This window comes from Melospiza georgiana, chromosome 10 (genome assembly GCF_028018845.1).
Source record: "Melospiza georgiana isolate bMelGeo1 chromosome 10, bMelGeo1.pri, whole genome shotgun sequence".
NCBI lineage: Eukaryota > Metazoa > Chordata > Aves > Passeriformes > Passerellidae > Melospiza > Melospiza georgiana.
The window spans coordinates 17,019,983-17,034,280 of NC_080439.1; positions in this window are offsets into that span (position 1 = coordinate 17,019,983).

A 14,298-nucleotide genomic window follows, 5' to 3' on the forward strand; every position below is an offset into this window, starting at 1 on the left:
CTGTGAGCGTGCAGGGAGAGGGTCCCTGAATGCAGAATGCAGAGAATGGGCTGTGAGCAATGCAGGATCATGCCAGCTCTAACAGGACAGCATTTCTCTCTTCTTAACTGACAGGAAAACTTTATTTCCTTCAGTTAACACAAGCACTCCTAATCCAGCCTTGTGTGGAAACTGATGGAGTCTGAATAATCCAATCCTCCACTACCAGCACCTTGGCTAATGTAACAGCCCCTGAACCCTCCCATGAAAAACACTTGGAAGGAGCTCCAAGAGAGCTGGGAAAGCCCAAGGAGAAGCCCTGAGATCCCCCTCCCCACTGCTGTGTGTCCCCCCTGCAGACCAGGCACACCCAGGGGTTGCACTGGCACCAAATGAGCAAAGTGAGCAGCCCCTGGGAATCCCTGCCACCTTCCATGTTCTGCTGGCTCTGTGCCCACACCAGCCGTGGCAAACTGCCCCTGTGCCACGTGGGGAACAGAAACAGGGGAGAGAGAGCACACGTCCAGAGTGCAGCTAGGGTGATCAAAGGAACCCAAACTAAATTCCCAAATGGATTATTAAAAAATTATACCAAAGAAAAAAATTTAGCAATAAAAAATGCCTACTCTAGACAGGGGTGGTTTACTTGTAAAGATAAAAAAATCCAGAGGGGATATATTTTTCAAATGCAATCTTTTGTATCTCAGTGGGCAGACATGAAAAAATTTTGTTAAAGCAAAGATAACCATTGTTTTGATGGAACCGTGCTTTTAGGACTTAGGGGAAAACTCTCTCTTCCCCTCGTGGCTGCTTGTAACATGTGAATAATCAGCCCAAAGTAAACAACATGTGGTCTTGTGTGGTCTTTTCATAGGAGGTTGGTATTTCACTTGAAACTAGGAAGTGACAGGAAGTGGGGAGTGCTGCACAGATACAGGAGACCCTGTGCTTTCCCAACAATCTCTGGAAATGCTGTGTGTTTGAAGAAAAAAGATCATTCCTGTTGCAGATGGGAAATGCAAAAAAACTTACATCTAAATACATAGAATGAATAAATGTTTGAGTCACATAACTAAAGAATTTTGTTTAGCCTAACTTACAACATTTCCTGACTCTTTCATGAGCATTTTGATGCTCCAGCGCCACTGAGTACCAGTCAATTCTTAAACTGCAGTGTTAAAGGAGTTTCTGAAAGCAACATAATTTGCAATATAGCTCTTGATGTGTGGTGGTGGCTGACATAAATCACCCACCTGGGAAGGGGAGCAGGCAGAAAGGCTCAGCCCAGCAGGGGCTGTGCTCCCCGTGTGAGGAGTCCCTTGGCTGCTTTCTTCAGCAGGCTCCTGAAGGAAAGATGAGTGTTTAACCTGCTGCTGCCCATTTTCACACACACTTGGGCTGTGGAAGGTTTGTGCTGGTTTTCTGAACCACTGCCTGCTCACCCAGCCCCAGCATGCCCCAACTCCTCCCACCATGGCAGGGAATCACACAAAGCATCAACTCCCTGAGTTTTCCAACTGCCTGCTCCCTTTCCCTGCCCCAAAACCTCTCTCCCACATGACCTATCCATATCCCATGTGGTTTTGACCCCCACCCTGCCCAGCCATTCAATCCACTGAGCCAAAGCCCAGGAGGGGTTTGTTCCCTCCAGGCACCCCACAGGATCTGGCTGGGTGCCTGTGAACCCCAGTGGAGTAAAAGGGCAAGGGGACACAGCCTGCTCTCACACACAAAATCTGCCACTCTGAACTGAAAATGCAAACTGGAAGCCACTGCTTTGAATACTGGGGCTCATGTGGTCCTTGCCTTCATTTCTGGGCCTGTCACTCCTGAGTTAAACATCCCACCACCTTCTCCCTGTGTGGCTCTTGTCACCTCTGATTTCTCCCAAGTTATCTCATTTTCACAATCAGTCCTTCAAAAAACAGGTTGTCAAAGCATCTCCTTAAAACCCCTCTAAAATCAACCAGCTATCTTGTAGGGTGGGAAGTGAAATAGAAAAAAAGATTTTAAATAACACTAAACACCTTTGAAAAAATACTCATGTGCACTCAGTACACATCCTTGCACTTGTCCATACCTTCTGTGTATTTTCTCTGACATTACTGGCTGTGAACACAATGTGTCACATCAAACCAAATGCTGTGTTTGTGCTGGAGCAGGACTCTGTTTTTCTGGAGCCAAATACCTCACATTTTTCTGAGCCCTGAAGCAGCAATCACACCCCATACACTGGGGAAGCACTCTGGGCTGGGACAGCTCTGCAGGGCTCCAAGTGCTTTCCCAACACCTCCCTTCAAGAAAGAGCTGCCCAAACCAGTTCCTTCCTTCTCCCCAAAAATGAAATCTCTCTGCCACATTTCCCTGGGGTGCAGCTCAGCCCCTCGCTCCCCACAGCACCAGCACTGGGGACATTCCAGAAATGCTTCCAGCTCTTAACTCTGCTCCTTTCCCTGAGAGCTCACCCATGATTTAGTCAGATTTTTAAAATTTTAAATAGTTGTTCATTTGAAAGCAGAGAGGGGTGCATCTATTCTGGAAGGCCCCTGCCCAGGTCCTCATTGTTTGGTATATCCTATTAGAATTGGAGGACAGACCAAGAGAATATTAATCTGAATTCATTTCCATTTGTAAATAACAGATGTAAATGAACGAGTGAATGCAGATTTAACAGCATTAGGATTAGCTAGCAGAATAAGCCAAAAAAAAAAAAAAAAAAAAAAAAGAACCATGAAAAAAAACCTCACAAAAAATTTAAAAGCCAGTTCTTTGAGATTAAGGAATTTTGACAATTAAGCTTTATGATTTGCTGCTGAACCAACCAACAAGTCAAAATATGTCATTATTTTTTTCTAAATCCAAGAACTAACAAGGAAAAAAAAATATCTCCAATCAATGTTTTGGTCTATTATAAAGGCTTTTTTTTTTTCTAATATCAGGATCTGAAGATTACTACAGACCATAACTAAAACATAAACAGCACAAGATTGCCAGTGATGAGCTGTGCCAGGGTGCAAGTTTGAGATGACAAGGGCAGAACCAACTTGTTCTGTCCTCCTTCATGATGTGGGGGTGAATAAAACAAAATAATCTTTTCCAGTTACAAGTAGGATGAAAGGCAGCTGCAGAGTCACTCAGAGAGGCACAGGTCAGAAATCCCTGGGGATAACACAACCCTCACCTGCAGGAGCAGCAGGCAGGACCTGCCTCTGCTGCAGCCCTCTCAGGAGGCAGGGCTGAGCTGAGGGACATCACAGGATCCCAAATGTTCCCTGCAGGAGGCTCACAATCCCCACAATACTTCATTTTAAGGAAAGAAAGTATTTCTTTTATTACAGACACTCAACCAGCACAGGACACAGCAAACCCACACAGAGATCACTCCTCACTGAAGTGCTGCGCTGGTTTGTTTTTCTGTGAGGTGAATCATACTCTGCCCTTTGTGTTTAATACCTACATCCTTTTCTAGAAAAACTTCCTACCACCTCAGCTCTGTGAATTGCCTCATAACATCCCACTGATGACAAAAGCAGCAAGGGTTGGTCACCTCTTCTCTGTGCCCCAGAACAGCACAAATCTGCCCCTTTGCAGCCACCTCCAGCTCTCACAGGTCAGTGTTTGCTGGTCCCTGGGGTACATCTCTGTCATGAGCTCCCCTCAAACACAACTCATGTGGATTCTCTTTGGTATTCAACAAACCACAACAGGTTTCCTGCAGGTGGGAGGTGTGATAGATCCTGTCTCATCAGAAATCTCAGGGTAGGGAAGTTTAAATCATCACTAAAACAAAAAGTTGCCATTTTAGGGTTTTTAGTGTTTGGCTTGTGTCTTTTTATCCTGCCTCCTCCCATTACGCGTTTCAGGGTCTGATGAGACTCAAAAAGAAAACGAAACACAGCCATTAATTTGGGTACCCAGTGCTCAGACACTTCCAATAAATTGCCCTGTGCCTTGCTGTAATCTAGCTCAGGAAAGCAGCCCTTTTGCTAAATTAAAGATATTGGAAGCTTTATGAGTAAAGTGATCCTAGGCTTTGCCCCTTAATTCATTACCATTTTCATTTAATTTCTCTTATTTTACTCAACCCCTCATTTCAGAGCTGGTCAAGTCACAGCCTCACAGGTTCATTACCACACGGAGAAACCCACGTGCAGGCCATCCCCAGGGGCTGCAGCAGCGCCCTGAGAGCAGCAGGGGCTGCAGGGGAGGGAGCTGCACGTCCCAGCCCGGGTTGCCATGGCCACCAGCGATGCTCAGCCAGATGAGATTGCCATGGCACCGGCAGCAGAGGCCACCGGGGCAGGGGACACACTCCCGAGTCCAGACGCCATCGTTTTAATTAATCAGGGCTTGTAATGGAGCCAACTGCACACAGGTAATGCAGATTTATTTCTGGGGCCATTTCTGCTGGACTAAACTTAGCAGACGTTCTAATCCAGCTTTAAAAACAAGTGGCAAAACTGCACGAGTTTGTTAACAAAATAAATCACAGACCAAACATATTGGATTTCTGTTGTTGCAACAATAAAGTGGGGGCAATTAATATGGGTTAAACACAAGTAAAAACCAGATGAGGATCCCTCACATCTACATGAACTCCATATTACTTTCTAAAGATGAAAGGTGGAGGCTTCCATCCCAGGAGGCAGATACAGGGCAAGGAAAGCCGAGCAAGCAGCAATCTCCTCTGTACCAGCATTTTTAATCCTGGAAATTTGTCCACAACTGGGGGCGTTCAAAACTCACCCTGTGTGACTCACAGGCACTCCTGAGCAGGGCCATGTTATCAGCTGCCCCCATTGAATCAGGTACCTGCAGCATTGAGACACTCACCTCACACAGCCGAGCTGTTGCCAAGACACCATTCACACTTCTGGCTCCCATTAACATCAGCTAATAATCTTCTGCCCTGGGCTTTCACAGCACTCCAGAAGGATCCAGGGCTGCTGTAAGAAAACAGAGCAAGAGAAAAAAGCTTCTTGCTCTCGCAAGCAGTCAAATTAAGTTTAGCCCGTGGCTTTTACATGCCTCAGATAACCAGGAAACCAGAAAAATAAAATCCCAAATCCATTACTTTAATCATCTGGGGATCTGAGTTGTGAATTTTGAATTACAAGTGGCTAGGAGTTGGCAGGAGCAATTAAACTTTAAAAAGCAGACATGACCACAGGTTCCCCTGCCTCCACCCGTTTCTCCCTCGGGTGCTAACAAGCTCTGTCTCTGCTTACATCCACAGCTGGGTCCCTCCTCCTTCCCTGAAGCCCACAGCACAGCCCCATCCCTGCTCAGCTGCTCCCCCATTTTGTTCAGAACACAGAGGGTTTGAGCAGAGGTTCAGACAGGGGCACAGAACTGTTCATCCCTGAGCAAAGCCTTTGGGATCAGCATCCCAGGGCTGGGGCTAGGGAAAGCCCTGCTGCAGAGGCTCCTCAGCATAGACAAGGGCAGGGAGGCAGCAGAATTCCAGCCAGCCTCATCTCACCCCATTATTTTGCTCTGACTGAAACAAACTGTTATCTTTGACCCTGCTCTCCTCCTAGGACGCAACCACAGCACTTGTGAAATGCTACTGCTTCTGCAACACTGAATCCTCAGTGGGGAAATGAGATCCCCATAGATGTGGGTCTGAGCAGGAGCTGCAGCCCCCCAGTGTGCACCGCCTCTCCAGGGCTGTGTGTGCCAGGCTCTGCTCTGCCAACACCCCATCCGTGTCCTTACCCTCAGCAGGAGGGGAACAGGGGCACAGGGGCATCCATGCCAAGGCTGCTGCAGGAAGCCAACAGAGCAATAAATGTCCAAACTCTACTGTAGCAACCAGACTGTTCTTACCCTCAGGTGGGTTTGTGTCAGATCTTAGTTCAGCTGAACTTGATATCAGCCTTCAGAACAGGTAAAATAAAGAAATCCTCACATCTATGAAAAGAAAATTGCAGATAAATAAAAGAGGCATAGGAACCCCAAACCAACACATTTTGAGATTGGTGTGATGATACCTGGGTGCAAGAAGTGGAGATTTCTGACTTGCACCCTTCATTCTGTCGCTGGTCACATCACTGGCTCCAGGACTGAGAGGAAAACACGACAGGGTCACTGCCCAGCAGGAACACGACCTCCAGGGAGGTCAGGGGCTCTCCCTACAGCAGGAAAACTACAAAGGATGAATTCAGAAGAGATAAAGTTTTTTTTTTATTTTGCTCTGCTATTGTGAAATAGACAGTCAAAATATTTTCCAAATAAATAAAGTAGGACTGGGAAAATAATTCTTTACAGTAATGAAAGGTATTGCTTTTTTCTTGGTCCAAAATGTGAGGGAATCAGGTCAGAGCCATGGGTCTTTGCTCTTGTGGGAGATTCCCAAATTCACAGGAAAACAAATGTCGCTGCTGCTCACCCAGTCATCCTGCATCACCAAGGCATGCACGCAACTGCTGTCGTAACTGAGTCATTGAGGAGCTGCAAACATTTCCCACCATTTTCCTGTAAGGTTGTGGGGGTTTTTTGGTCTAGTGACTGAAAAGAAAAAAAACAAGTCAGCTCCAGCTCAAAAAATTAAAATTACATTTTAAATATTACTTAAATTATATTTAAATAGTATAAATGTCTATTGCCATCCTTCACACCTTCTGTCAGATGAGTTTTCTTACACTGCAGTTTCAGGGTATGAAGAGAAAAACACCAGTAGAGATTTTTTTTTTCTTTGAGATTACCAACACAAATATTTCATTTCATTAGCTGAGGAAATCAAATAAATTCAAGTAAAGGATCCAACCTCGCACAGTCTGAGTTACTGATTCCCTCAGTGCTGCAGGAGCATTCCCCCCAGTGGCTGCAGTCACAAGGGGCTCTGTCACACTTGTTTGCTGATGTTCCCAGCAGCTGGGGACCCCCTGGCTGAGGTGGGTGCAGCTGCTCCAGCCCCAGCTCTGTAAACACCTCCAGAAGTGACGCCTGCTCACACCAAAAAACTCTTGCAGACAGCCGGAGGTACACACTCCAGAATAAAACAGATGAAGGGAAGGGATAATGAAGAGGGTAAAAGCTTCAATATACTTTAGAAAAAAATTTGACAAGACTTGTGCCAACTCAGTTAATACAGAAAGTCTTTTGCTGCAGCAAACACGTGCTTCCGATTTTAAAAATGATTTATAAGTTAGGAGTAAGATACCAGATGTGGAGATGATGCAAGCATTTGAGATGCATCAATCTTTAAAACTATTTCTCTCTGAAAACTATGAGAAAGGTCTTGGCAGCAAAATCAAATCATTTTTTAAAAAGGGTGAAAGGATACTAATTGTTTATTAAGGGGAGCTGGGAAAAAAACCAAAGCAGGACTGTGGACCAGTGGAAGCTGGGTGTAACTGTCTGCAGCCTCTGCTGAAGGTTATCACAGTGTCCTTCACTGTAAAAAGTCAGTTTTTAGGGGGAATGAGCTCAGCTCAGGGGCTGCTGTGGGGAGGAAAGGCTCCGTTTGCCCGGCGGGGTTTGTGCAGGCCCTGCATGGGGCGGGCGGCTCTGCCCGGGCCGGTCACAGCCCTGCTGTACCGGGGCTGAACTGCGGGAGGGAGCCGGGGCAGGAGCACCCAGTGCCAGTGGTACCCGTGGCACTGCCAGTGTTACCCATGGCACTGCCAGCGCTCCCTATGGTACTGCCAGCGCTACCCATGGCACCGCCTGTGCTACCCATGGCACTGCTAGCGCTCCCCATGGCACTACCAGTGCTACCCATGGCACCGCCAGTGTTACCCATGGCACTGCCAGTGATACCCATGGCACTGCCTGTGTTACCCATGGCACTGCCAGCGCTACCCATGGCACCGCCAGTGTTACCCATGGCACCGCCTGTGCTCCCTATGGCACTGCCAGTGTTACCCATGGCACTGCCAGTGCTCCCTATGGTACCACCAGTGCTCCCCATGGCACCGCCAGTGTTACCCATGGCACTGCCAGTGATACCCATGGCACTGCCTGTGTTACCCATGGCACTGCCAGCGCTACCCATGGCACCGCCAGTGTTACCCATGGCACCGCCAGTGCTCCCTATGGTACTGCCAGTGTTACTCATGGCACTGCCAGTGTTACCCATGGCACTGCCAGCACTCCTGAGGCACTGCCAACGCTCCCCATGGCACTGCCAGTGCTCCCTATGGTACTGCCAGTGTTACCCATGGCATTGCCAGCACTACCCATGGCACTGCCTGTGCTACCCATGGCACCGCCTGTGTTACCCATGGCATTGCCAGTGCTTCCCATGGCATTGCCAGTGCTTCCCATGGCACTGCCTGTGTTTCCCATGGCACCGCCAGTGCTCCCCATGGCACTGCCAGTGCTCCCTATGGTACTGCCAGTGTTACTCATGGCACTGCCAGTGTTACCCATGGCACTGCCAGCCCTCCTGAGGCACTGCCAATGCTCCCCATGGCACTGCCAGTGCTACCCATGGCACCACCAGTGTTACCCACAGCACTGCCAGTGTTACCCATAGCACTACCAACACTCCCCATGGCACTGCCAGCGCTACCCATGGCACTTCCAGTGCTCCCCACATCCTTATCAGTGCTCCCTGTGGCACTGCCAATGCCTCCCATGGCACTGCCAGTGTTACCCATGGCACACCCAACGCTCCTAAGGCACTGCCAGCACTCCCATGGCACTGCCACTGCTCCCCATAGCACATCCAATGCTCCCATGGCACTGCCAGCACCCCCCATGGCACTGCCAGCACCCCCCATGGCACTGCCAGTGCTCCCCATGGCACTGCCAGTGCTGCCTATGGCACACCCAGCGCTCCCATGGCACTGCCAGCACTCTGGCAGATAAAGGAATAGCCAGAGATTCCCACAGGTACAGGCAGAAGAGAGCATGGAAAAGAAGGAACCCCACAATCCCTTAAAGAGGTCTCACTTAAACCAAAATCTGAGAGAAGCCAGAGCTTGGCTGCAAGCTCAGCCCTGAGAGGGGAGGAAGATGTGGAATGGTGTCAGCCTGTGCTCCTAAAGAGACCTTCCAAGGCTTTGCTGCACTGAATCAGCACAGGACTCTTCAAACCACAATGGGCTAGAAGTTTCTATCACAATAAAGCTGTTCTGAGTACTACTGGAGCTTTCTTGAAAAAGTAAACAAACAAAGACAAACAGATGGAAATAATTATAATTTGAATACATGGAATTATTGAAGTGCTGCTTTCAACTGTCCCAAATTGGTTTGGGCCCATCCAAACTTTTTCTGGCTAAATCTAGAAAAGAGAAAAAAAATTACAAATTTAAAAAAAAATTAAAATCAATAAATAAATCCCTCCTGGCACAAACAGGTGGGAGGTTCCTGGGCTCTGGCCCACCCAGCACACACTCCATGGAGCCCTGAGGCACAGCCTGGCACCCCGGGCACTCCCACCCTCAGGGAGGGACAGGCCCTTGGAGTGGCACAGCCAGGGAATGCCCAGCAGTTCAGGTACTGAGCAGGTAATTCCTGTGGCACACTAGGGCCAGGACCATGGTCCAGCAAAGGAGAGGGGCAGCCAGTGCCCCCAGCACAGAGGGGATGGAGAAGGGGTGAAGGGGCAGCATCCTGGCACCAGGAGTGCATCCCGTGGCCAGTTAAACAGTCAGACATCACATGGCAATTCAGAACCTTTTTTAATATTAACTATGGGATATTTAGACTAATGGAAAAAGACAGGTGTCAGAATAATTACATTTTTTTCTCTTTTCCTTTTTTTTTTAACCAGGTTTTCCATTTCCCACTGAACTGGGGCTGCAACAGACCATCAACACTGACTGCTCACAGATCCTCAAGCCAGAGGCTGAGGACAGCAAACCTTTGTTTTCATGGCAGGCATTTCTCAAATGGAATTCTTTCTCTCCACCAGATTAGCTCACCTGGTTCCAGCAGGAGCACAAAGACAGGGTGGGTACTCACCTGCAGAGTCCCTGAGCACAGGCTGCTGCAGGGGACACCTGGCAGGCAGAGCCTCCCTGTCCCAGCATTTCAGGAAAAATCCTACCACGAAATCTCTGCCAGTCAAGACTTACAGAGAGCATCATGTCTCCTGTGGAAGCAATCCGATTTATCTACATCTTTTTGTAAATTCTGTAAAATAATATAAAAAAGACAAACCATCAGCTATGGGAAAAAAACACAGCAGAAAGATCTGATCAGCCCATGGTATAATGAAAAGTTACTGGTAGAAAATAAAAGTGAGAGAAGGAAATGGAAAAATGGTTTAAAAACAAGTATCCCTTAGTAGCACTGGGAAAAAATCTAGGGAAAGTCCCAAATTTCAACTATTTATGAAAACATGAGGAAAATTACTGTAAAACACACACTTCCCATCAGCAACATGCTGCCCTCAACCAGACCAGCCACCTGCCAGTCCTGGAAAACCTCAGATAAGCTCAGAAAACCTCCATAGCTAAGCACATGGAGGAATAACTATATGGGAGATACCTTCAAAGAGATATCTACTTCAGAAGTTTATCAAGACTTCAAATAAAAACGAAAGAAATTTCAGGCAGAAGTTTTAACACATTTTACTTACAACATCCTCGGAGAGACATCTAACAGTTCAACAGAAACCACCTCCCCACAAAGCTCCATTCTGCACCAGGAAGGGACAACCCAAATCCTTCTGGCCCTAAATGTGCCCTGTTGCAGGTCACCCACACCATGTTTGCCTGTCAGCCCATGGGAGTGCAGAGGCACAGGCACACATCCCACTGGAGCTGCACTCAACCAGCAACTTCCCAGCCCATTCTGATACAGAAATTACTCATGAAAAGTCTCCCTTTTTTTGCTTCTCCTATTGTTTTCCAGTTCTTATGCAGCTTTGGCAAGCAGGGGAGGGAAGAGGATGTGATGCTGAACAGGTCACATTGCTCACTGGCATTCTCAGCCCTCCTGCTAATTGTGTTACGCTGCTTTAGCTGGAACAGTCCTGCAAAAAAAATTGAGCAAAATCACCTCATTTCCAAGAAACCTGGCAGAAATACCTAGTGAATGTGTGTGAGATCCAGAGGACTGATGAAACATAAAATGCTTAATGAGTTTCAGTAAATAGCTTCCTTACAGCTTGTTAAACAACCACAGCCTATCTTCCAACTACATTGCATAACAGGAACTTTCCAAACCATTCTTTAGCCTTGTAAGCTATATGCTTAAGATTTAAAAATAACTATGCAAATATGGTACTAGAAAATGTACCAAAAATAGAGAGTTTGCTAAAAAATTCCCGATACAAATCTTATTTCAAAAAACTGAACTGTACCTGACCAGCATTATTAAGATAAATACAATGAATTTTATGGGAATTTGATAGTTTCATTTTCTATTAATAATTTCATATTTCAAAATTATGCTTCCTTCTCCCTTAACCTCTCTAGAAGCCTAAAGTAGCAGAAACTCGATGTAAATTTACTTTATGTAAGGAAACTCACTCAATGTAAGGGTCTACATCAAAATCTCACCATTTCAGAGGAATAAAGGTCATTGCCAAACACTACTGATTGCACATCAATGGGAAGCCATATAAACTTTTCCACTGAAGTTCAACTCTTACATTCATAAAGTTGTCTCTCAATTATCTGCAAATAATTACCAAACAAAAACCAACCAACCTACCCAACCCTGCTACCAATAGAAGGCATGGCAGTTCCAGAGAAAGAAGTAAACAGACACTTGTAATGCAGTGGGAAAGGGTATGGTGGAATACATGGAAATTCAGGGGCTAGAGATTCAAAATGGTACATGGTTTTTCCTGCTGTTGCACTTGGCAAGGCTGAGCACCCCTGAAGTCTGATATCAAACATCTTTTTGACATTTCATGCACGACAGGCTGCACTATCCTTTCGGGTACTTGTGCTCCCAGGAAACTGAACCCACCCAGCTCCCAACAGGGCCACAGAGTTTGCTTTTCTGCCAGCCACCTTGTACTGGGGACCAGGCAGCATCTGGGGATGCCCATCCAGGAGCACCTGCAGATGGAAGTGCCCTGAAGGCCAGCCCTGTGCAAGGTCTTTGGTTAAAGCCCAGCCTTGTCTGCACATAAAGCAGGAATTAAAGGCTGAAGCCGGTCTACATAATGAAATCTGGAATTCAAATCATGGAGACACTACTAGCTAAAAGCCACAGGTATCTATTTTAATTGTAGCTAGAGTATAGAAAATACCTGCCAACACTCTGAAATGTCCAGCCACGCACAGCTGCTGTCCCTCCAGCCCCACAGCTGAATCCATTTAAAGTATTACAATTATTTTTTTCAAAAATTACTCACCTTTTCAACTCTTTGAGTACTCCCTTTTCCTGTAGTCATCCTGGATTTTTGTAGACAAGAACAGCAACTCAGATTGACAATGTTTTTATTTGTATTTTTATTGTATCTATTTTGGATCCCCCGTGCCTCTCTAATGGCTACAATAACATATTTTCTGATATGGCTACACTTATCCTTCCTGAAATTAGTTGCTATTATAAATACCTACTATAATAGTTCTGAACTTGTTTATTTCTCTTTACTAAAGAGACCCCTAATGTTATGAACAAAAACTCGGTTAATATTTTTTTATGAGAAAAAGTTTCAAAAAGGCAGCCAGACCACTGGCTCTGCCCAAGTTCTGTGTGTTTTGTTATTGTAATCACGGGTCGTTGTCGTTAATGGTTGTTTTTGTATTAGTAAAAGCCCTGGCCGAGGCGAGGTAATGGCCCTTCTCCTGGGTGGGGACCTTGCCCGAGGCTAAGTTGTACCTTTCCCAGAATAGTGAAGACACCTGAGAAGGTGGGGGGGGTTATGCAAAGTGACTCGCAAGACCAGAATGCTTTGTGGGACCCCCATCTCCAAACTCATGGAGAAACCCCTAAAACAACGAGCCACCTAAGAGTTGAGAGACTGGAGTGATGTCTGGACGTGAGGAACCGAGTGCTGAGCCTGCAGAGACGCGGAACACCTTCGGACCCTCTCGCCCTGACCATGGGAGTTGACCCCGGAGCTGAGACCAGGCCGACTGAGTGGGAGAAACTAACATCTGACACCATCTTATGGGATCAGGAGACCCAAAAAGGCTCCCAAGAGGATCTGATCCCCAGCTCTGCCCCTGGTGGACAAAGCTGCGCATATCCTCCTCCTCTGAGTCGCCCTGGGAGACGACGGACGCTACAGACCCGTCGAGCCGCCCGATCCTGAGCTGATCACTTTTTTAATAAAGGCATTACACAGGAGAAGAAGTCTCCTGGCCCTGTTTATTTCAGCTGGGGGCTCGTCCGGGATAGCCACGCCGCAAGAGGACTCAGGACTGGCCATCTTGGATCTTCAGAGGACAGCTGGCTACCAGGACCAGAGGGACCGGCTCAGGACAGCGACGCAGAGGAGCACCGGAGCACCGGACTGGTGAGAAACTCGGTGGCGGGAGCGGGAGACGTGCGCATGTGTGTGTGAGTGAGACGAGGGCCGGCAGCCGGACCTTCGAAGCGAGAGTGGACCTCTTAGTACTGCGGTTCCGTTTTTTCGCGAGAAAAGCGGCCAGGAACAGGGGGACGCGAGTGAAATTAGTGTGAGTGAGTCGTCTCCCAAGGGGGAATAAAGGGCCCCCCCACTCCGGGCGTGCGGAGTGAATTACTGTGTATGAGTGGCACGCACCCCAAAGTCCTGACAAAGCGAGGTCAGGCACTTTTGTAAGTCTCGAGAAGGATTCGAGTAAGATTTGTCAGTCCCGAGAAGGATTCGGGTGGTTCACAAGCCCTGCAGGCAAAGTAAGTCCTGACGAAGGGAGGTCAGGCACTTTTGTAAGTCTCGAGAAGGATTCGAGTAAGATTTGTCAGTCCCGAGAAGGATTCGGGTGGTTCACAAGCCCTGCAGGCAAAGTAAGTCCTGACGAAGGGAGGTCAGGCACTTTTGTAAGTCTCGAGAAGGATTCGAGTAAGATTTGTCAGTCCCGAGAAGGATTCGGGTGGTTCACAAGCCCTGCAGGCAAAGTAAGTCCTGACGAAGGGAGGTCAGGCACTTTTGTAAGTCTCGAGAAGGATTCGAGTAAGATTTGTCAGTCCCGAGAAGGATTCGGGTGTTTCACAAGCCCTGCAGGCAAAGTAAGTCCTGACAAAGGAGTCAGGCACAAACCCCAGCAAAGGAGGCTGCGGTTTGCTTTTAAGTCCTGATACGGTGAAGCCTAAAAATTGGCAGGTTAGGCAAACTAAAAATCAGGCAGTTGTTTTTCCTGACTTGAGGGTGTCAGGCACGACCCGGATTCTTGGCCGTGGCTTCGTGTGTTTAAGTCCCGATAGATGTAAGACCTGACGCTGGGAAGTTGGGCAATCAAGAGATTGGGCAGTTGTTTC